This window comes from Hippocampus guttulatus, chromosome 18, assembly GCF_054856545.1.
Source record: "Hippocampus guttulatus isolate MCC_2025c chromosome 18, RoL_Hgut_1.0, whole genome shotgun sequence".
Classification (NCBI taxonomy): Eukaryota; Metazoa; Chordata; class Actinopteri; order Syngnathiformes; family Syngnathidae; genus Hippocampus; species Hippocampus guttulatus.
Genome location: NC_141278.1, coordinates 969,605 through 992,333, shown reverse-complemented (window position 1 = coordinate 992,333; position 22,729 = coordinate 969,605).

Genomic DNA, 22,729 nt, shown 5'->3' with positions numbered 1-22,729 from the left:
TGGTGTCGCCGATCCTGCATTCTGTACAGTATAAATGAGTTTGAGATGAAAAAAATGGTGGCGTTATTGATGAATTGGACAAAAGGTCACAATACAAGGGCACGGTGGGCCTGTCTGGTGAAAGATCATTTCACCTCAGTATGTCTCTGCCACTGACACGCCATTTGTCACGTTGACTTAATTTTAGAATAGAACACCAGATGAATGTTGTCCCGGATGAGTACAGCGAATAGTTTTTCATATTTTGCCATTGTCTTGGATTAAATTCCAATAAATTGAAAATCAGCATCAGTGAATGACTTCACTCTTGAATCGATTGCATCAAATAATAAGAATGTATTTTTTTTTTCATTGTGAAGCATTCATTATCATTGGATTCTGATACAATGTCTGCTAAAAACTTCCTGTCTACAAACGCTGTTAATCGTATGCAAAAAGAAAATGTTTTGCATGACATATGCTATTTTGCAGAAAAGTGACTTTTTTTCCCCTCTAACTCCTCCTGAATTTTGTCATGTTCCCCTCCATCAGGGACATAATGGTGCGATCTGTTAGCTGGTAATAGCGGACTGATCCGTAGGTCATCCGGCTCCAAGCCAGAGCAAAACAGCCTCTCTCATGGCCCATTACGGTCTGCTTAATGACCACACTGATGACCCAAAGTCTGCGGCAAGCGCTCTGTTTGAAATAACATTTCACCGGGCTTGCCAAAGCCCAACACTCATCAATCTGCTGCATTAAAATTCCAGAAATGATTATTCTTCATCAAAGATATTTAGACTATGAGTCCCCGGCAGGGGTGGAATTCATTATTATTGTTTGTATCGGCGACTAATGTGTTCATTCTTCTTTAGAACTGAGCATTGTTTTGATAAAGGGGCAATCCTGTTTTTTTCATTTTTTAAAACACATTTCACTCGATTTGGGCAGCTGTGCCTAATTTTGTCCACGGGGGAGTGTCTATGGAATTTCCGTGTCTCTCTGCCGATGATATGCGGCCATGTTTCGCAGTGACTCGAAATGACAGATGATGCACAAGAATGAGTAATACAATCACAGCCAAGGGGCGCCGGGGAGTTGACGGATGAGAAAATGCTAGCAGGAGACTGTGAGTGGAATCCATCAACTAGAGACACGACACTGAATGTGGCTACCATAATTCAGTCAGCCATAATTAAAAGTCTGTTTGCTATCCCCCACCCCCCACCCCCCACTCCACCTTGCTGCATAACGGTTTCACTTTTCCCTAATCATTGATGATGGAATCACCTGCCTCAAAATGTCGCGAATATAAAAAGCGAAAATAACAAACGGCACGTTGGTGCGGTATGATTTGCCAGCCATCCTCGAAAACTGCGTGCGACTCCACCTGTCGCGGGCGAGCAAGCAACTATCGAAGCCACCCTTGTAATTTTATGACTGCAATTCTACTGTTATTCCGATTCAAACCGCTCTTCATCCAATTTGCATATTTAAACTGAAATCCATAGCAGTTTTTTTTTCCGGCGTGCTTTTCCCAATAATTTGATTGCAATTTAACTGCAGATAAGAGTTTCTGGTCCTGAGAGGATACGACAAACTGTGTTTGTGGCTCTCTGACTTTCCCTTTGGAAATGTTAAATGTTCGCATTATCTTTTCAATGACATAAGCCCGAGGCAATTTTCAGAATTACCGCGGAAGTTGCCATTAGCATCACTTCTCCCAAAGGGATGTGACCTCATTAACTTATCATCTTACCTTCATCCTGAACTCACTTTTTGGATCTGTACACAAGTGCATTTATTTTCTCCTCACCAATGTCACACGCATGGACAAAAAAATCAGTATACATTGACAGTTACGCCGATAATGTTCAAACATGCAAGCGGGAACGCCCTTGCGCGGGAAGCCAATAAAACAGGAAGGATTAGAGAAGTTTAGAAGGGACACCTGGGAAGTCATGAAAGAAATCTAATGGAAAGCAGTCGTGCAAATGTGATTCCATCATCCTAAGAAATCATTCTGGTTGGTCGCCCACTTCCCATTTTTTGCTTTTTAGGGTGACAAGCCTAATTCTTCATCAGAGATCACTTTATCTGAGCAATACCGCGGCCTGTAATTAAGTGTCAAAGAATAACTGCCAAAAGTTATCGCCGAGTGAAAAAGGTGGACAAGCAAAGTTTGAATTTGTGACAGATTTCGGTTTACAGGATTATTTCTGGGCTCAATCTTATCAGCAGCCGAGATATATTCCCAAGATTTGGTTTTTGTGATTCGGGCCAGTGCTTAATGGAATTGATGGCTTGGTGTCAACTTCAACAGAGGAAGGGGAGATTGGAATCTTGCCAAAAATGAATGCAGCCTCGAAACCCTTTGAGTCGCTTCTTAGTAGTCATAGAAAATCGACACTTTGTAAAATGTGCTGTTTTGTTTTGAACTCGTTTTTTTTTTTCATAGAGGAACTTTCATACAAGACTTGCATTGTTTAGGTTTAGATTTATAGTACCAGAATATCGACAACCTGTGCTGATTCTGATTTGTACAAACGGCAAAAAAAATAAAACATTAAAAAAAACTAAAAATTCATTGCTATTATTGGTTTGGCTTACTTTGGCTTTATTTTTCCGCGACCAAACAGCAGCGAATCTATTGGAAGAAATAAAAGGTCGTCGTGACTTGAATGATGTTGCTCAAGATGACACTCTTAGTAATACTTCTTTTACAGCGGTAGTCATGTGTCTCTCCAAGCACACTTGTCCCCAGCAGTGCATGAAAAGGGGCATATTTTCTTGTCCCCCCCCTCAATCATGGAAAGTGAAAAGAAAAAAATGCTCAAGCGTCAGAGAGGCAAGCATGAAGTCGGACAGGATCTAAAATTGATGGCTTTGGATTTGGAAGGCTGGCTATATTGCTCCAAATGTTTGCATTTGTAGAAAACAGACCTAAGATATCATTTGATAAAGACGACCGTTATCATTTCCTGCCGGTCATTGGGAATACCAAATTCTTTGTTAGTCAGTTTGCATTAAAGGATATTTATTGTGACAGTCCGAGACCATTTTTGAAACGGAGGACGAGAGGTTTTTTTTTCTTTTAAAGGACAGACTAAGCAAGGACGGAAGTGTGTTTTCCTCTGTCCCTTCAATCGTCCCTAACAGGGTTAAGTAGGTGTAGGTGGGGAGGCAAAATAACAAAGCCACAGTGTAGCCAAACACCGTATTTTCATAACAGGCCATTTCATCTCAACAGTATTTTTGTATAGCCACACCGCCACCTAGTGTGCAGGCATAGAACAGAGCAATAAAATAAAAATAAATATGCCCCTCTCCCATGGCGTCATGCACGGATGTTTTTGTTTTTTTGTTTTTTTCTGGGGTGCAGGCGGATTGGGATGGAAGCGCTTTAAAAGAACAAAGACGGACAGGGACGGAGGATGATTATTATATGAATAAGGACAGAGGGATTGTGTCGGAAAGGTACCCAGATAGCGGGCGGAGGACGGACCGGCAAAATAGATGTCCATCTCTGGTCGTACATGACTCTCACCAAAGCTGTTACACTTACAAGAACCTGTGGCTTCAGGCAAAAAAAAAAAAACAACCTTATCTTAATCCATGGTGAGCTCATACTCCTCCTATGGTCAGCGTTTTGAGGAATCCAATTAAAGCCCCCAGTCCGCTCTCATGACATTTCCCTACTTTTGCACATATTCCAGTAAAGGGAATACTTGGCAAGAGCTTCGAGCTCCACACGATGATTCCTCTGATCACTCTGAACACAAAAACAGCATGTGCGCTACTCATCCCCGCGTAGTGCCAGCTTTTTAAAAGTAACCTGAAAATGTATTCAAATGATTTTCATCTGTGAAAATCGCATCAGTTAGGTCTGATAATTCCCACGATGATAGCAGGTGAAATTTTGTTCTGAGGGGCAACATGCATTATTCAGGCTTGGAGAGTTATGTATCATTTTAAAAAAAATAAATAAACCTACGAACTCTAGCTCAGGGAGGGATGTGCGGAGATGAGGAGACTGGGCGATGCCACCAAATTATTATGACCAATACTAATTGCAGAGAAGTGAAGCGCCAGCAAGTGTTATGAAAGCGAGGTGCGAAACCGGAGTTTGATTAACCGTAAGGAGGTTTTGAGATTGAGGATCGAAATGGTAAAAGTAAGTCAGGAACGTAGCACGTCATTTCAGCTCTATCCCGGACTACAATATTTAAGCTACAGTTAGTAGCATTGCTGTGCCAACAAGAGAAACACACAGTCCCCGGACAACGAGAGGCAGGATCCTGAATTAGATATGGAGGATTAATAATGGATGCAGCCCGAGCCCCTTAGACGCACACACAAACTCAGATCTTATGTGCAAAATCATCAGACGAGAGTGCAGCATAACAGCTAAATGCCTTCACCTTGTTTACTTTGAAACCCGGGCTGCAGACCGCCGCGCTATATTGGCTTTATATACAATTAGAATTTCGAATCTGAAGTATTCAGTACCGAGACCACTCACCTATTTATTAACCAGTCGCAGAATTCTAACATCTATTCTCCAGCTAACTTTGGAGCATGTGTAAATTCTTTGAGACTGGAGTCATTTGTTCGGAGCTGTGATATATTCTGAAAGGACATGACGTGACAAATTGGAAACCTTAGCATATCAGCATATGAGCAAGACTGACATAGACCACAATTTAAAAATAATAATAATAAGAACACTTTATTTCTTTTCAGATGATGATTCGCCACATCTGTTGGTGCATGTTCAGAAGTGAGTGAAATGTAGTTGGCCATCGTTCACGCAGCTTGCCATGTCATAACTTCTCTTGAAGACTTTTGGACAAAGCTGCCGCCGCCGTAGCTCGGACGGTCCGTGACTGATTGTGCTGGACTTGATGGAGTACTTTGCATGACATTCAATCAGATAAAATGGCCATCGGTTGGGCCACATCGCGCGATAAATCTCAACTGAGATGGAGAGGATTATGTATTGTCTCCCCACAGGAAGAATGGTCGTACCTTATTTCAGAGTCAATTATTGTACTTTGAGAAAAACAAGGTTTGGAAATAACTTTGACAGCGACTCCTTTTGGTGTGCTCTGGCTTTATGCGTTCTGGCTGAAGAGCTGGATCTCGCCACCCCAAAAACAAATCATCAACTCTTTTCAATAACACCTTGAACAGAAAGCTGATGGAATTGACTAGACAATACAAACGTGATATATTTCCTCTCTTGACTGACTTTAGCATGTTTCGAAAAAAAAATTCAAGTGGACAACATTCCATTTTTCTGTATGCGCCCCTCAAACGAGACAGTTTGGATACCCCTGCCTCAGAATATTATGAGATTTCCCTGTTAGGATCAGTTATGAAATGCCTCCGCGACAGAAAATCATGATTTTTTTTTAAATTTCCCCATTCCTGTCTTACAACTGCTTGAGAGCTTTAGTCTTCAGCGAGCATACTGTCTGGATTTGAGTGCTCCATTCGTTGTCCCGCCAAAGGGATGTTTATCACCGATTGTAGGCCGCACCTCAGAATCGAGGTCAAATCTCTTTTCGCAATCCAGCCAGCCACCATCATTTCAAATACAGCTTCTTCGACGTGCTATTTCAGCAAACTGCAAATTCACTCCGACCACTCTTCCAGATCATGTGAAGTACAGTGAAATGGTTCGGTCTAGTGCGCCATGCGTATTACAGATGGACGTGATCGGCCTGAGAGAAAGTCGTCGGTCGGAGAGAGGAGGGGTTGTAGGGTCAATGCGTTGTGGATCAGTGAGGTGAGAAATTGCTGGCGGTACAGGTGGTGCACTCTCACCTTCATCAAGTTCTCACTTCATCAGTCTTCTTTTGCTGGCACTCTTGCTATATGGCAAGGACTAAGAGAACGTGTTCTTGATGTCAACATCGATAGTTGTTTCCGTAAAGAGCAATTTGGAGAGCCAAAACAGAGTGAATGGTGTGCCTATTGCTAACCGACCCCAACATACCACCACGGCGAGATTCCAACATGTTATGTTTATACTTTCCGGGGTGAACAGAAGGCTGATTTTTATTTCCTGTAATGACATTCCGTCAAAGTCCTCAGCACATATATTCTGGGCTCAGGATGACACGGATCTAAACTGCAGTTTGATGTGTGGGCCGAGGCGTCCAACAACAAGGCGGTAATTCTACTTTTACCATGTCTTGCTCCGAGAGAAAAACAGATGCGCAGGCAGCGCGGCAAAGTAGCAGCTGATTGTATTTGGGATGTTTATTGCTTCATTGGCTGGTGAAGATTTACAACGAATATTTCGTTTATTGCAAACACTGAGCTCTGCATTTTACACCACTGCACCGGTCTCCTCCGGTACGGCGGACCACCAACAAATGACCCGCGATACAGCCTGTAACGTTTACCTCACTCCATCAGCTGAAATTTATGGAAAATGTAAAAAGTTCACGATACGGTGATATCATATCATGAAAGTCGGGTGCACTGGCGAAACCATTCGTTGAAACAAACGTTAACAACAATGGTGGGTACACCGTGACAAAAAACTGTCTCAATAACTCGTCATGTGCCCTTGAGCATCAATTACGGCTTGACGACGACGTCTCACGCTGTTCAAGAGTCGACTTCTTGCCTGCTGAGACGTGGCCTCCCTCTCTTCTTGAAGGACGGCCCTCAGGTCGTTGGGGCTCTGGGGGTCAATCAGCGTTTTAATTTCGAGGTTTGTGTAGCCGCAGTCTTGTCATGTAAGTCTGCTCAGAGCGGAAGAGAAGCGATTAGTTTTATTGAGGGAGCGATGGAGGGATGGACTGATTAAAAGATGCGGGAAAGGATGTGATGGAATGGGGGTGGGGGAGGCGCTACTGAAGTCGGGGTCAACTGCTGAACTCTAAAAGAACCCATTTGATCATCACTTGTCAAGGATGTGGACAGACAGAGAGGGAGTGATGCGAGCTGGAGAGAAAATGTGCTCAACAATGAATGCCCGTTATTGGCACTTGATGGAACGGTCTGTTTCGTGCGTGCGTTTGTCCAAGTGCACGCGTCCCTCGCTCTGATGCGTCCACTGTCCTTCCCGATGCGTACGCGTTGCTTTGATGAGGCCAAGGATATGCCATACGCCACAATGGTGTGATCAATCGATCCGAGAGGTTTCGTAGGAGGTGTGTTTGCGTGGGGGTCTTGGTTGGCCATTTGAATGTCGCAGACAGAGCGAGAGTAGATCGTATCGTGCAATGCCACAAGCTGGGACCCTGGCGTGAAGGAAGAGGTCTGGGCCGTCCATCTCTCGCATTACTCTAAGCGCGGGTGGACATTAAGCCGGAGGGATAAGAGTCTGTCTGGGAGTGTTTAGAGCTACGCCTGCTTATCTCTTTGCAGGAACCGCAAGACGAAGGGCCAGAATTCCAAACGTAGGCAGACGGGCTTTCATTGTGCTCTGAAGTCAGTCAACTGTTCGGTTCTGTTCTATCAGGATGCGATTGTATCACTGACAGTACCTGTGTCGATCTAGACGCACGGATGAGTATGATTGAAAGCAGAGGTCACCTTGGTGGCCTGATATCAACATGATGTGATGTCTGTGGAGGCAGACCGGTTTCAAATGCGCTTTTGAAAGGGGAATTGACGATGACGGGTTGATAGGATCCTCAATTGCCGTGTTGCGGTCGATGCCCGACCGAGTGGGCTGGACCAGGGCAAACAATCAACATACGCGTTGATTATTCAGCCCAGTGATCGTGGGATGTTAACATTGGCTCTAAGTTCCATTGGCTGTTGGTCATTCCATCCAGCTGTTGCATCAGTCAAAGCTTGACACGTTTGACGAAAAGGCCCGCTGCAGTTCTTTGAGCCTTACTGGCTACTCTGCGGATTTAATACGGCGATTCACATTTGAACTGGACCGTGAGTACAGCTCCGGCATAAAACCTGCCTGAGAAGTTTCACTATTATTGGATCCATATATTTAAAATATTTGACAGCAATCTTAGACTGAGCGTCAGCTTGTATAGTGGCTCCCCCGTGGCACAGGGAAGACTCGCAAATGGAGTTGTTATTCAGCTGACGTCGTCATAAGTACATCGAGATACAATGTTACGGAAAGTCTGTCAGTGGTAAACGCATCTCTACTTTTTTATGAAAGATGTGTCTTGTGGGACCGATGAGGAAAGCTTTAGTAAGCCATAATATGTGACCAAAACCTTTGATTGTTGAGATTTTGCCCGTAATTTGTTGTTTTACTGACTGGAGCAAATGTTACACTCGGAAGGGGAAAAGGATTGAGGCATTGAAATTGAAATTGGCAACGTCAAGGTGGAGGAATACGAACGTGGTTTCGCTAATTCGCATGCATGCCACGTTTCCATAGCAACCACTTCCATCTGCGCCAGACCACAAGTGTCATCGTCTTTTTGGGTGCTAATTTTGAATTTATTCTGTGGCTGAAAACTTCCCAAAATGACTTTGGAACAACGCTTCACGTATTTGGCTTAAATACACTTGTCAAGGCTTGCCACACATCGTGTAGGGAGAATTTTCCTCCGAGATGTCAAATGTCATCCACCAGCGCTTTTGCCGCATGCAAATCATTTCACGGCACCATTGTAGCTGTGTTGTAGAGTCGCTCCGCCACGCCAGTCAAGGATGAGGCGGTTTGCGACTTCAAAGTGGGGGAAAGTAAGTCACCGGCATCCTCACTCATCGGCAGGCAGGTTTACCTGTAAAAGCCTCTTAAACACTTAAGCCGGTTAATTCACAATGTAAATCTGCTTGCACATTTCTCCTCGACAACTACAAGTTCAGCCTTCTCTGAGTTTGTCTGCAAACGCCGAGTTGGAAATGTTCTCACTTCACCTTGACTTGACGGTGGTGGAGTTGGGCGCTTTGATTTCCTTCGAGGGTTAGCGTTAAGGTATTCTCATTGAGGTTGGTGCAACAACGGAAGCAGTGGCGAAATTGCGGGGGTGCAGTCAGCCTGTGCCCTCCGTCCTTACATGCCTGCGTTTGTGAGGTCTGATTCCCTCTGCAATGCGCAATGAAAATATTTAGCAGCGCCTAAATTGAATTGTCCCTTGAGGGATCGTAATCAGTTTGAAAAATATAAAAATAAGTCAATAAGCCAGCAGTTTTCAAAGTGCAAGGCGCATGTCCCCCGTGGGGCGCCGGAGGACTTAAAGCGAAGCGCGGCTGCGGTTAAATCCAAGCTAACGTCATGTTTAAAGTTAGACTGAACAAAAATACAAGCGCAACACTTGTTTTCGTTTTTGATGTCAGTTTTTATGAGCTGAAGGGGTAATCCAGTTAGTTGCTAATTCAATTGCTTTTTGAGGAAACTAACTAACGTTATGATTATTGTGATTTTTTTTTATATATAAATTTGCCCTGCAGCGGTCTGAGTTACTCCCAATGCTATCCCTATTTCCTAACCCACATCAAAGCTGTCCCCCACCACGAGTTATGACACTCTGTTTTTCATTGAAGCACTCTGATGTGGTTATGAGTGAGCCAAGGACAAAGTTACCTCTCCTCTTGCCAGCAGAAACACGCTCCATATTAGCCTTCACAGCACCGCACCCATTTTCTCCATGTTGCTTGCACTCCAACCTTCCACCGGCAGATCCCACAGCATCGTGAGACAGGCAGAGGAAGCGAGAGAAATGAAAAGATGAAAGTCCAATCCATTACGTTGGTGCTTTGACTCGTGGAGCCCATACGATGTTATTCATCTCCGCGCTTGTTCGGCTCAAAATAGCCCTATTTACGGAGGTCTATTACGGCGGTGAGAGAGATGCTGTGAGCTGCAGGTGTGTACGTGCGCGTGAATGTTTCACGGGGACTCAATTTCACGACATTTTTAATGAAATCACTGCAGTGACATGGTGTCCACCCCTGCGATGATCTCCCATGAAAAGAAGGGCAGAGAGTGACTGCGGAAGAACCTTGTCCAGAAGCCTGAGTCGGATTGAGAATAAAGTGCCTGCTGAGCTACATTTGTATTTGAATTAATGGCAAATGTGCCTGCTCTTAAATGACCGTAGTTATCCCGCAAGTATTTGAGATGCGGTATTGTCGGCTATTACTTTTTTTTACAGGATGGAAAGATTTATTTTCATTTCATGTACGAGTTGATCAGTAGCATTGCTAAGCAACAGAGGGGAATCCCACGCTGCACATTTCGTTCAAGGCAAGGTCGCGGCGGCAGTTAGCTTCCCGCGGTTCGTTGTCACAAAGGCCTTTTCACTATTTTGCGGGGGGAAAAAAAATCTGTTCATTATAAGGGTGTGTGCGTTATCAAGATGTTTGTTGTAAGCAACACGGAAAATGAATCAGGTGAAATCGGGACTTTGAAAGGTGAACGTTATAGGGGTGAAAACGTTGCCAACGGAGTCCGTTGAAAAGAGAATGGACTGTATTAACTTTTGGAAATGTATCTTTTTAAGCAAAGCAAGAATCGAATAGATTTCAAAACACCGTTTTGTTTTCGCTCATTGTCCCGTTTCACAGCGGTTGTTAGTTTGAGGTTGCCTGGCATCCTGATCGCAGCGGAGACGGTGGTCCGACCCAGACTTCATGTTTCTACTCAACCGTAGTCTTTGTACTTCCTCTTTGTTGTATGAAATACTCAAATACATGCAAGAACCGGGGTGCGATCATTCCTTTGTGGATATTTTCCCCTGATGAGGCTCGTGTAGAAATTCTGAACAGGTATAGTCGAGAATAGCGCGATTGGCTGGGTTGCATGCAGCCGCTTGACAGAAGTGATCCGGATTTGTCTGTAGCTCTGCTGCAACCCTAATAAGACGAGCGCGACAGAAAATGGATGGCTATTCAGTAATGCACACGCTTTTGTATACATGCTCCACTTTCTCTGGCTTTCTCTCTTTTTCACTTACGCACGCACGCGCTGTCCTCTGGTGTCGTTTTATGAAGTCATCCGTTTGCCGCTGACAGTCTGGAAATGAGCTCATTTATAGTGCGTCGCGGGATGGCCACATACTGGACGCAATTAATCTGCTGTCTAATTTTCCCCCAGTGCTCCTGGCGCATGGTGTCATTTCATAACATGTCATAAAAAAACAGCTCCAGAGAGCTTCATTTTTTAACTTTTCAAGTTCTCAATATTGCTGATCTCTGGATTGGACACGTATCAACCCTCTGGTGTCAGAAGTGCAAATGAGAAAAATGTGACGACATCACAGCAGAAAATAAGCAGCTTTTTTTTTTTGCAAGCTCGTGATGGAGAAGTAGATTTGCGTTGGTCTGCCCATGTGCAGCTGTGAATGGTCAGCAGACTCCACCCACAGAAAGCTAGACTTGTCACCCTGCCGACAGCCTGGGATCAATAATGCATCAGCCAACAGATGGCTGACTCTGCTATCATTTATTATATACCCTACTCAAATCCCCTGCAGAGAAAGGTTAAAAGTAATAGGAAGAGCCACTTGCAGACTTATCAGGAGCACTGTTGCCTTTTCATATCCTTTTTTTTTTTTTAACCTATCCATTGTGCGAAACACTTGCCATCAATGGGAATAGCGAGTGTCATCTTCAAACAGCTCACAATCCCCAGTCGGTGATGTTGCAGATGTTTTCAAACCTTTGAAAGAGCAAAAGCAGAATATCGCCGGGGGGGAAAAAAATAAAGATTCTTTTTTTTTTTTTCCGTAGCTGGAACGACTCCCGAGATTGTTCTTTCACTTTACTTGTTTTTGTTTATTATTAAAGAAATGAGAATACAGGAAGCCCCGTTGCATTACATCTCCAATCAGTGCACCAGCATTGCGCAGTTGATGCTGAAGACAAGCCTAACACAGATTTTAACTCATTTTGAATGTCAAAATGCAAAAAAAAAAAAACCCCCACCCAAAATAGCATCAAAGTGAATTCTCCGCTTGAAATGCATCATTTCCAAAAACAAGAGTTGAACATGAACTATTTAAATTGTAAATTGCCCTTGAGCTGTATACGTTGCATACGGACGAACTATAAACATTCGATTTCACTAAAAGTAAACGGTTTCCCAATGGAGTGACAGAACGAGCTCCCGGTTCTTAACGCAGATGAGGAAAGTCGCGGTGCAGTCGTTGACAAGTCCACTGAAATAAATAACAAACTAACTCGAGTCATATTTTACAAAGTTAAGGTGCTGAGAAGGACGGGAACGCACCCATTTCAATGACCCCACCAATGCCTCCAAACGTGCTTGCCGCAGGCACCGACAGCCTTATAGGTGTGATTGAGTAGATGCGCACGTCGAGCGCCCCCGACGTCTTCGTCTCATCGGTTTTTCCTCTTCTGATACCTGCCTGACTCCATCTTAGTCTCCCTTCCTTTCCTCCCACTCGTTGTGCCTCTCTTCATTAGTCTCTCCTCCTTCGTTCACTCCCGACAAGGCAAAGTTAATGCAATTCAATTGCCGCCGCCCGTCGGTTCGTCGCAGCGCTTTAACATATCAAAAGGTGCCGCGCGGGTAAGAAAGCGCCTCGTTATCCCGACGGAAGACATCGAGCTTTGGCGCTTTGCAAATCGCAAGGGACGATGGGGCCCACAGTCAACACGCACAATTACTGTAAAGCCATTTGAAGGGGATTCACTGAAAGGGGCCCGCAGGAGGCATTTGTCTTTCGGGTCCTGTTCTGCACCCCTCCGTCGACGCCGAGCAATGGCTCGATGGTGTGCTTCATCTTCTGCGGAAGAATACGATGTGATTTTATCGATGCCACAGGGCACGTCATACATGGTAAACAAGTGACTTGTCTGGTAACGCGCCGTGAAGCCCGATTCGCTTGGACGTGATGCATATGCGTCTCCGAGCTCCATCTGACCGCCCCGATAGTTGGATGGTGGAAATGGAAGGGGACGGCAACGGAAAGTACGGCATGAAACGACTTGCTGTTTTTCCTTTTAAAACGATGGCTTACGTTCATCGTGCTGCGAGGGGAAGACGTGTTTCTTGCCATTGCCCGTTCTCGAAATAATTGCTCCGCGTGGCGTCACTTGCCCACTGCCGGCATCTGCTCGCTGGGCTCCGCAACAGGTTCTTAGCCACACGGACGCCAGCCAAGCAACGGTAGCGCCCCTCAAAAGGTTGGATGTTAAGTCAATCAGATATGAGTCATAATTAAAGGGTGGCGGGACGCCAGCTCAATTTGCTTTCACGTCTTGCGTTTCCGCCACACTTACTCCGTTTGCCTTTTTGTCAGTCCTATTTGTGCTCGTGCCCGAATCTCGATTGCTCGTTTGCAAATCCCCGTTCAAAATGTTGCCAATCGTTGTCATTGATGGTACTTCCACACTTGTCAAGGATCTTGCGGGTATGCGGCTGGGATTCGGGTATTTGCATCGTCGCCGTCTGCGTTCATAAATGTTCCGCGCGCGGAGGAGCGAACTGAGCACCGCGACAAAGGCAGCGAGCAGCCTCTTGCGTTTGCTTCTAGCTTAAGTTTGTTGTTGTTGTTGCTTTTCTCTGAGTTGTCACCTTCCCTTCAGAGGTCAGAAAACTTTTCGATGCATGGATCAGACCTGCAAGTGCTGTCATGTGCAGCTGCCTTGCAGGAGGTTCGAAATGAATTGTTCCAATTCCCCCTGCAGCTCTCTCTCTGCCACTGAAAGACCTTTTCGGAAGCATTTGGAATGGGGGGGGGGTAGAATGAACGTGGTAAATTCTGCAAACGAATACCACGATATCAGAAATGATTGACGAATGAGTCTTGGAGAAAACAAGCAGCTATTCGGTGAATCTTGAGAGCGGGTCCATTCCTTTTTCTGTCACAATCAAATTAACCCGGCAGCCCCTGCGCAATCTCGTTGCGCGAGACCGCTCGTCCATCACATGTCCCCTTTGTGTGTCACAACAAAGTCGACAGCAAAAAGAAACACATTGCGTCGGCGCGCGGGAGGACAGACGCCCTTGCTTCCGGGCGGGCGGAGTGCGACTTGAGTGAGAGAGATGTACCGCTGAGCACGGCGGATCTGTCTTTTCGGTTGCGTTTTTGCTCCCCGCAACACTCGCCGAACAATGGCAGACAACAGAGCGCAGCCGTGCCAAAGGTTCCGAGTGAAGCATCGTGGGCCCTTTTATGATTTATGAAGCATCTCTTGAAATATTATTAGACGTTCGTACCTTGCAGTCAGCGCGACTTAGAAGTGGGTCACATTTTGCCGTCCCTAAATTATTCCCCGGCACTCTTGAATGTCTCGTCTGCAGTTCGCAAGGCACACCAAGACTGAGGCGGGGAGCTCAGTGACGCTGCGCAAGCCGCGGTGCGGATGGTCTCGTTTGCTTCTAGGTTTGGAATGTTAATCGCGTGGACTTGCTTATAAAGCACAACTGTTAACCAGTGAGCTTTTTTTTATTTTTTATTTTTTCCAGTCCCCCCACGTACGGTCGTCATCTTTAGCATATAGCTCGTCAGTGGCCCCGAGTGGTGTTAGGTCGCACGATATGAAAGTCTGACGTAGCCCAAATATGAAACACTGTTCAGTGTCAACTGTGTGTCTCGCAAATTAAATCAGGCTTTGTAAAGTGCTGTATATCCGTCTCCAAATCAACGGCAACAAAGACTAGTCCGAGCCTTAGTCTGAAATTGGCACGGTGCCACCAAAACTGCCATAGACTGTCGTTCTCGTGACTTCTGACTGCAGGAGGAACATGTATTTCGTCAATTTAGATCATTAACGGATATTCAACTGTTGGTCCAAAAGAATTTTAAAAAACAAAGTCTTGAAATGAACTCTTAAAATGTACAGAAAGCCAGTGATGGCAAGCATTGGCATGACGTGCTGCCTCCTACGAGCTCCAGTTAGTCGGTGAGTTGCAGCATTTTGGACTAATTGAAGGTGTTTGAGGACCGTAATCACGCCAAAACGTCACAAAATATTGTTGGTGCTAAGTGCTGTGGAGAAAGAAGAGGCTAGACCCGAGCCAGATGCTTAAGAAGAAGAAAAGAAGCGGGATTTAACAACAGCACCGATTTGCTGCTCTCACTGTCGAATTTAAAAGCCAAGTTCAAGACTGCTGGCTTTCGATAACGCGCCATAGTCCACCATCCTGTCGTCGTCATATCTCTGTGAAGTGACCCTCAAGTCCATATCAGGGTCTGGCAAAGGTTCTGCCAGAGTTATAAAAGCACAAACAGCTTGGAATGGTGCCGAGTGAGCGCAGAGCGTCTTCACGCCTCCCTGCTTGTGGTCTGCACACAGACCGGGGTTCATTTTACGACGCAAACACAAGATCCTTTTTTTTTTTTTTCCAATTTTGATCTGGGTTCTCTGATCCAGTGACCTCCACGTTTGACTTTGTGGACGTAACCTTGCGATATCGTTACGCGTCTTCATGAAAACCGCGGCGTGAGCCGCTCTTGAAACTCAATCTTGCAAAGTGGAATGATCAGATATGCATTTCTCAGATGCGTAGTGCCGAAAAGAGAGCAGGGGGAAGAGGTCAAATGAGCGCCGTCGACGGCAGGGAGGTTGATGAAGGGCTTCCTGTACCCTGACAACTCATTTTCTCCAGGCTTATCCATCAAGCGCGTTGATTTTGTTGGCGAGGACTCGACAGAGGCTGGCGGTGCTCTGAGCTCGCGCACTCGTGGGATGAAGAAAAAGTGGATGCGACGGAGGGAGGCAAAATGACTTTTCAATTTTAGTGACGAAGGCTCCTTCTTCAAAAAGCCATCCCCTTAACCTGACGTACATTGTTAGAAGGGTCTGGCTGCTTTTGAAATAGGCCACGTGCATGCAGCAAACATCCATGGGATCCACAGCCTAATAATAGAGGATCTAAATTTAACCATGGACGTGACGACAACGCCACTGAGAGTGAAGTTGACAGTGGCAATAATGGGAGTATTAAGAGAGCAGCGGCCGCATCATTGTGGCTCGGCTTCAAGTGGGTCAAAGCCTTAATGCGGTCTTTGTGAATGTGACAAAATGTCCCGCTGCCCCTCTTCCTCTGCACAGCGCCATAACTCCTCTCCTCGTTTGCTACTACTTCAATTCAGTTCCCCAGAAACTGGTTTGAAAACACCACTTACAGCACAACACCGTTATCGGTTTTATGCAACAGCCATTCCCATTTGCATTGAGCTGAAGATTTCTGCGGTCGGGACACGAGGGGGAGGGGAAAGCGGTCGCAGTTAATCTCACGCCGAAACCTCAGGTCGTATTTCCATCCTTTTGTGTCTCTGTGGGGCTCCGCTTTCCTCCAGAATTGTCGAGAATGGTCGTGGATAACATCGTATTGCTTCCTGATGATGGAAGTCCGAACAAAACAAGGCCATGAGTCCACACAATCGGCAAAATGAGCTTGAACACTGAAGCATTAATCCTTCGGCGGAGGTAACGAATTTGAACATGATGGAAAAAGTCCCTTTGACACCTGACTTCACACCCAAACAATTGAAGCGGGCTCAAAGTGAGCATTGACAGAACAATTTGTGTGGTTCTTCGGAACTCATTCGCTTCAGAAAGCTAATTAAAGCGATCTGAGCGTTTGCGTGACCTGTGAAATGCGTAGGCTTGGCAATGGAGAAAGAAAGAAGTATGAATCTTGAAGTAAAACTCACCAGTAGCTTACGACTGAAATTGATGACTAAAGGTCAGGCAAAATTGTCGGGGTTTCATATTCTAAGCGCTGATTGATTCTTCGAGCGTCTGAAGCAGTTCATCTGAAAACGTTATTTCACTGATGATGTCAGGGTCCTCAGCAAAGGCCAAAGCGGTCCAAGACGGCCCAATCTGGCATCGTTGGACACGTTTGAGCCAGACCATTGAAGGGTTTTCCTGCTAAAACACCTGAAAAACATGCCAGTCAGCAACCGATTCAGAACTGGCAAGACAGCAAAAAAAACAAAACAAAACATACCCCCGGAAAAAGTGGTATCCTCTGTCCGTACTGATATGATAATGCCTTGTTGGAATCTGTTGATGATAAAAGATCATTTTCAAATCCCTTCCCTCCCCGCAGTGTGACACAAACAGAATGTCCAAGTCGAGAAAGAGAGACTGATCATGGGGAAACGTGCATCCGGGTAAAACCATACACCAAGTGTTGAAAAATGGCTTGGCATGTGCGATAATGACCACGCTGATTGGGATTAATGACCTTGCAGGATCCCAAAGTGGGTATAATGAGATGGAAAAGGAATATTCCAGACAAACCCAGCAGAACGGCAATGGAACAAACTGCTGAGATGAAGGCACAGGGAGACTGATGGTGCTAAATTTAAGCCTGACAGATTTGATTTCCGTGCACCTTTGGATGACGAAGAACCCGCTTCTTGCATTTGACCCAACCTCACTTTTAGCAATTATCTTGGTCAGTACAAATCACAAATTGTGTTTGGGATAAAGGTGTCGGATTTTCTTTTTTTTTTTTTTTTTTTTTTCTTTTCACTTTGCTCCAGGTTTCTCGCATGTATGCGAGAAACCTCAATTAACCCGTTCAGGGACAGCGGTTACCACAGTGGACAGCTTATCATGTGATCAGGGTACAGGGTGCATGAAAGGGTTCAAATGTCACAGTTGCTGTTAGCTTCTTATTCATCCATCCAGCCTTTCTCTACCGCTTATCCAGGGTCGGGTCGCGGGGGGCAATAGCTTTAGCAGGGAAGCCCGTACGCCCCTCTCCCCGCCCACTTCTTCCCGCTCCTTCTGGGGGGATCCCAAGGCAAAAAAAGGTGTCCCAAAACATCCAGAGCCTTGATGAACTTCAACATGAATATGTTTAGTAAATGGAAGATATAGCTGCACTATAAACTGGACACTGCAATTCCCTCTGGTTACTTTGCTTAAAAGTTGAAGAAGTTAGTCTCACTCGAACTTACTCTCGCCAGATGCCGTCTTTGATTAGTTTGGTCCTTTCCTCTCTTTGCGCTTACGGCTTTTGGGACAGATGTCTTTGGTGGTCAGGAACACATTGATTCTGTGGAAGTTTAGCCATGTGGAGAAGAAAAGCAGCTGTGGAATCGCAGGAAGTGAAGGATGTAAAAGTGGCCCTGTGGTGGCTTTACCTGCTTGCAGTGGTGTGCTACTTGGGCTAAAGTGGAATGAAGATGGGTGGCGAAGTGAAATCAAGGATGAGGAGGATGAAATGAAGCAAAGAAGGGCCATTCTGCGGAACATGTGTCACGCACAGCAGGCTGTGGTCGTATCCCCAGGGCGACGCTCGCGGCCTCAACCGTGGACAGAGTTCGGTCCGCAGAGGGTCAGTCAAGAAATGCTGCGAAGAAAGTTATTTTACACTGAATGCACAATACCGTCAAGAGTGCTGGAGACGTAACGTGGATGTTTTAGAAAACGGTTCCATTCTTCCGATCCATCGGTGAACGACGGTTTCCTGATAGCATTCCAACGTGGACGTGCAGTTCAGTACATTGAAAGGAAAAGAGTCAACATTTGAAGGATTTATGTCGACAAGCTTGATTAGGATTCAGTGTGGATGTTCATCTCCTCATGGTTTGGCAATCCAAGTCAAACGTGCGGTGTGTGTTTTGGTCTCTCTGGTGATTTGTTTGGGCTCTGGGCAAACGCCACCATTCTGGACGACGTCATTTCACCCAAGTGCTTGCGGATGAGTTGAGCTGAGACTTTTGGGTAGTCTGTATGTGTTGCTGACCCAGTTTTGCACAGTGCAAGAGAGCTTTAAAAGTTCCATTGCCCCCCCCCCATCCCCCGCACCCTCACTCTGCCTACTCTACCCTTGTGCTTTGGCAGCGTAAGGACGTGGCTGTGGCTATGGCAACACTGCGGTTCTTCCCTCGCTTTGTTTTTGTTTTCATCTCAAGGCTGTTTGCTCCTTCATTTTTCTTCAACTGTAACATAAAATGAACATGCTTCTATTTATTCACTGGCGTGTGCTTTGTGGTCAGCAGACATTTTAATCATTAATCCGAACTTTTCAGAACAGTGTCAAGGCCAAGGGCCGAAGCCGCATTCATTTCGCGTGACTTTTCGGAGCGATCGAAGACAAGCCGTGATGGGTTGCGTGAGAAAGCGATCCGGGGGACTCTCGCAAAGCTCTTTGGAAAACTGTGCTGCTAAGTACTGATGTTTTTGTGCTGTTGACTCCCGATTCCAAGATAAGAACATCCTCTGGCCGTCTTCCTTTTGAATGCATGTGTGCGATTGCCTACTATCTCTTTGGCACAGTCCCACAGCTCCTACTCCGGCCGTTTCAAACCGAGCACTCCTGGCAAAGACAGAAGGGCTTTTGGGACCTGCAGCCGTATGAATTTTTCATTCACTTCCCTTCCACCAGCTCTCCTTCAGTAGTCCTCTCCCTCTCTGGCTGACACATATTGTCTGCACACCTTTTACCTTCACAGGCAGACGGCAGCAAAGCAAACACCCACACACAAACACGCATGCATGTAGCCCGAAGACAGATTAAAAAGTTCCTCGCCAGTGATTCCTGGCATTGTACTTTCCAGTGTTTGTGTGTTTGTGTGTTTGTTTGTTCCTCCAGCCTGCACTTGGGTCCCCTCGGGTCTGGTTTTGTTGAGAAAGGGCAAATGAATGCCTTCCACAGGGGAACGTTAGCAAAGAACGGTTTCTATTCAACTAAGAAACAAAGGATGAGCTAGAAAAATCAACTTCCTGCCACCTTGCGCATCACTTTTGCATCCTCAGAAAGGGGGAACTCCGATTGACCGGGACAACATGACGCGTCCTTTTCACGGGCCAGAAAACACAGTTGTCAATTGGCAACGGCGCACTCGTTGAACCCCCGCAGATTTCTCCAGTAAAATTGCTCATCAGAGAGCACTTGAAGCCTTGGGGCGGTGACATTTTCAAGCTCAGCTCTTGAGACAGTTTAGATCTCGGGAGATGGCAGATTACCCTGGCCCGTTGTTTGCTTGGATGTACAGAATCTGGCAGGTCTTACGGCTGTATCGGGCATCCAGACGATTTTATCCCCATGCTTTATCTTGGCGTACGCTCATTGGACACAACACTCGTGAGCTCTCATGACATCCAGACAGAAGTGGTGTAGCAAGCGGCATCTACTGCATGACATGATTCACACGGACCAAATGACATCGGGGCCCACAGGCCTTGAACTTGACACCTTCTCCTGTCGGAGTTCAGTGTCTTTGCCGAAGCAGAATCCTTGACAATGTTTTTGTGCGGGCGTACTTTGTGTCGTGGCCAGCTAGTTTGTCTTCTCCTTTGCATGAATATTATCGACGGCACGCATTGTGAACGTAGATTCTTCACATGACGCCACGCGAATGGTTCAGAGGTATTCCTTTGATCGCATATCGATGAAGGGCATCGCATAGCTTGGAGCGCAGTATGCCTCGTTATTAATGAGGCCGTGGGCAAGGGGGAGACGAGGGAGACGATAAAGTGAGACGTGTTCAAATGAACCGAGCGAATCAATCCGAATGATCTATTTTAAGCTTTTTGTTCTTTTTTGTCACCGAAACACTTTGTTTTGTTAGAAGTGGAACACATCTATGCTAATCGTATTCCTATTGTCAAGATATAATGTCATTGTAGTTACTTTTTGTCATGATTTGTGTCATGAGTAATAACGGTAATCGTTTCAAAGTGCTCCAGTTTGAAAAGGATGACAGTGGTTGAATGATGGACCTGAAACATTGTTGGATGAAATGCAGCAGTGTGTATTTGACCAATCAGGCCCAATTACAACATTTGTCGTTTGACTAAATGTCATTCAAAAAGAAATCTTCAACTTGGATCGGACAAGAGGTGGACTCATTCGCCATGAATATTTTTGTTTGGGGCCCTCTGGCTCTTGCTAAAAATACATTTTTTAAAAATCACGCGTGAAGGAAAATAACACGGACAATCAACAAATAGAAGTGCCAAGTTCTATTTGAGATTAAGATTAAACGGAAATGAGTAATCACAGTCGAATAACTGGCAGCTCACGTATCTGACCTGCCGCCTTCCAAGCTGAGAGAGCACAAAACTCCAACAACGGGTTGCAGAGCGAGACGGAATCAGCAGAGTAAGCCGTTTCCCCCCAAAATGACCCCCGGCCGGCTCCCTTTCGAGTACCGATTCAACTTCCCCCCAGGGATGTTGGCCCATTCTGACTTTCATAGCAGCGCACAGTTCCTGCAAATATTAACTTGGGTATTAATGCATTTGAAGGACGATTATCCTGCTGGGTGCATCCATACAAAATGCCAGACTGTGATGAGAACCGCTTTGACTGTGGAGTTATGTGCCGCTCTATTATTTGATGGGGATTTGTTGTGCACGGGTACATTTTATTGTTGCCAATTTCATAACTGATAGTTGTTGAACTGACACTGAAGTCTTTTTCTGCGCAATCTTTCAGATGCCAAGTTTACCTTTCATCACATCTACGGTGACGGCTTTTGTCTGGGTTGCATATATGCATTCGAAATGCTGATGTCTGGGTACGCTATATTTGGTTATCTCTCGAACGGTGGGTGGGGGGGCTGGGTTAAAATATGGCTTCTTCATATTGTTGTTGTTTTTTTTTTTTTGCTGTAACTTGCACGCCTGTGATGATCCTACCGCATCCAGAGTGACTTAAATCTCACGTTGCCCTTGTTCCGACATGGAGTTGTACATCAAGCGAGCCTCTCAGCTCCGTCTGGCTGCTTTACATCTTGTTCACACGCCACTTAGGGAGGGTAAACTGTACACATCAACATGATGTATGAATCAGCGGCTGTCGGCTCAAGCCAGCTGCGATGACAGCAGAATTGCTGACAGACATTTCAACCGGACATTCAACAGCCGGTGTAAAGAAAGGGAAACTTTTTCGACCTTCTTCCTTTATGGATCAGCAATTCTCCGATTTTTTTTATTTAGGTTGGGGGTGGGGGGGGGGGGGGGGGTTCTTAGATGGGAAGCATTTGAGTTGATGCCAAAAGATGAACGAGACAACCGATGAGCACTTCAGCTTTTATTTGCATGTTATTTACATCTGGATCCGCTCAAGGTATAAGATGCGACCTTCTGTTTGAAGATACCTTATATTCATTCGGAGGTGTAGGGCTGTCATGTTCGTACTCCAAACTATTCCGATCGGAGCCATTTCATAACCGCAACGGCAAATGTGGTTTTTATTCTTTGGGAGAGCTGTTAATGAGAGCATCTGGTATTCACCCAATGCTGATGCTGTCATCTTGTTTCATGTCCCGCTCTTTGTTTACCACGTCGAAGTTGAAAAGAGCATAAGGAGGAGGCGTTGAACGAATGCACGGTTCAATTCCAGACCCGTGGTGGTCTTCCGAAGGGATTCTCTGCGCGCCAGCGCCCCCGAGTGACGGCACGTTTGGCGCCCGCTTTATTCACCACGGGGGCAGAGTGCCGCTTTGCTTTTTGTCTCAAGAAGAAACAGTAGCTGATGTATTGCAAGTGGCAGGCTGATATATGGCCGCTATTGCTTTTTCGATGACCGCAGGTAAACGCTCTGCATGCTGACACGGTAAACCGCCGCGGTGCGGATGACGAGGACAAATCAGTCCCGAGCACCTTCCTCTTTTGCGCGCCTGCCAAACGCATACCTGGGCCTAGCCCCGGCCATCCACGGCACCCGTTATGAATCAAAGACGCTGACGCAAAAGAGGAGGGAGACATAGACTTATGAGCACGTGGCCTTAGCGCGGCACCATTTCTCAGTCAAGCCTAAACTGGATAAACATGCAACGGTAGATGAATTCACTCACAAGCTCATTTCTCTCTGGCTCTTTCAATTCTGTTTTTACTTTTTTGCTAACTTTGCATGAAATATCAA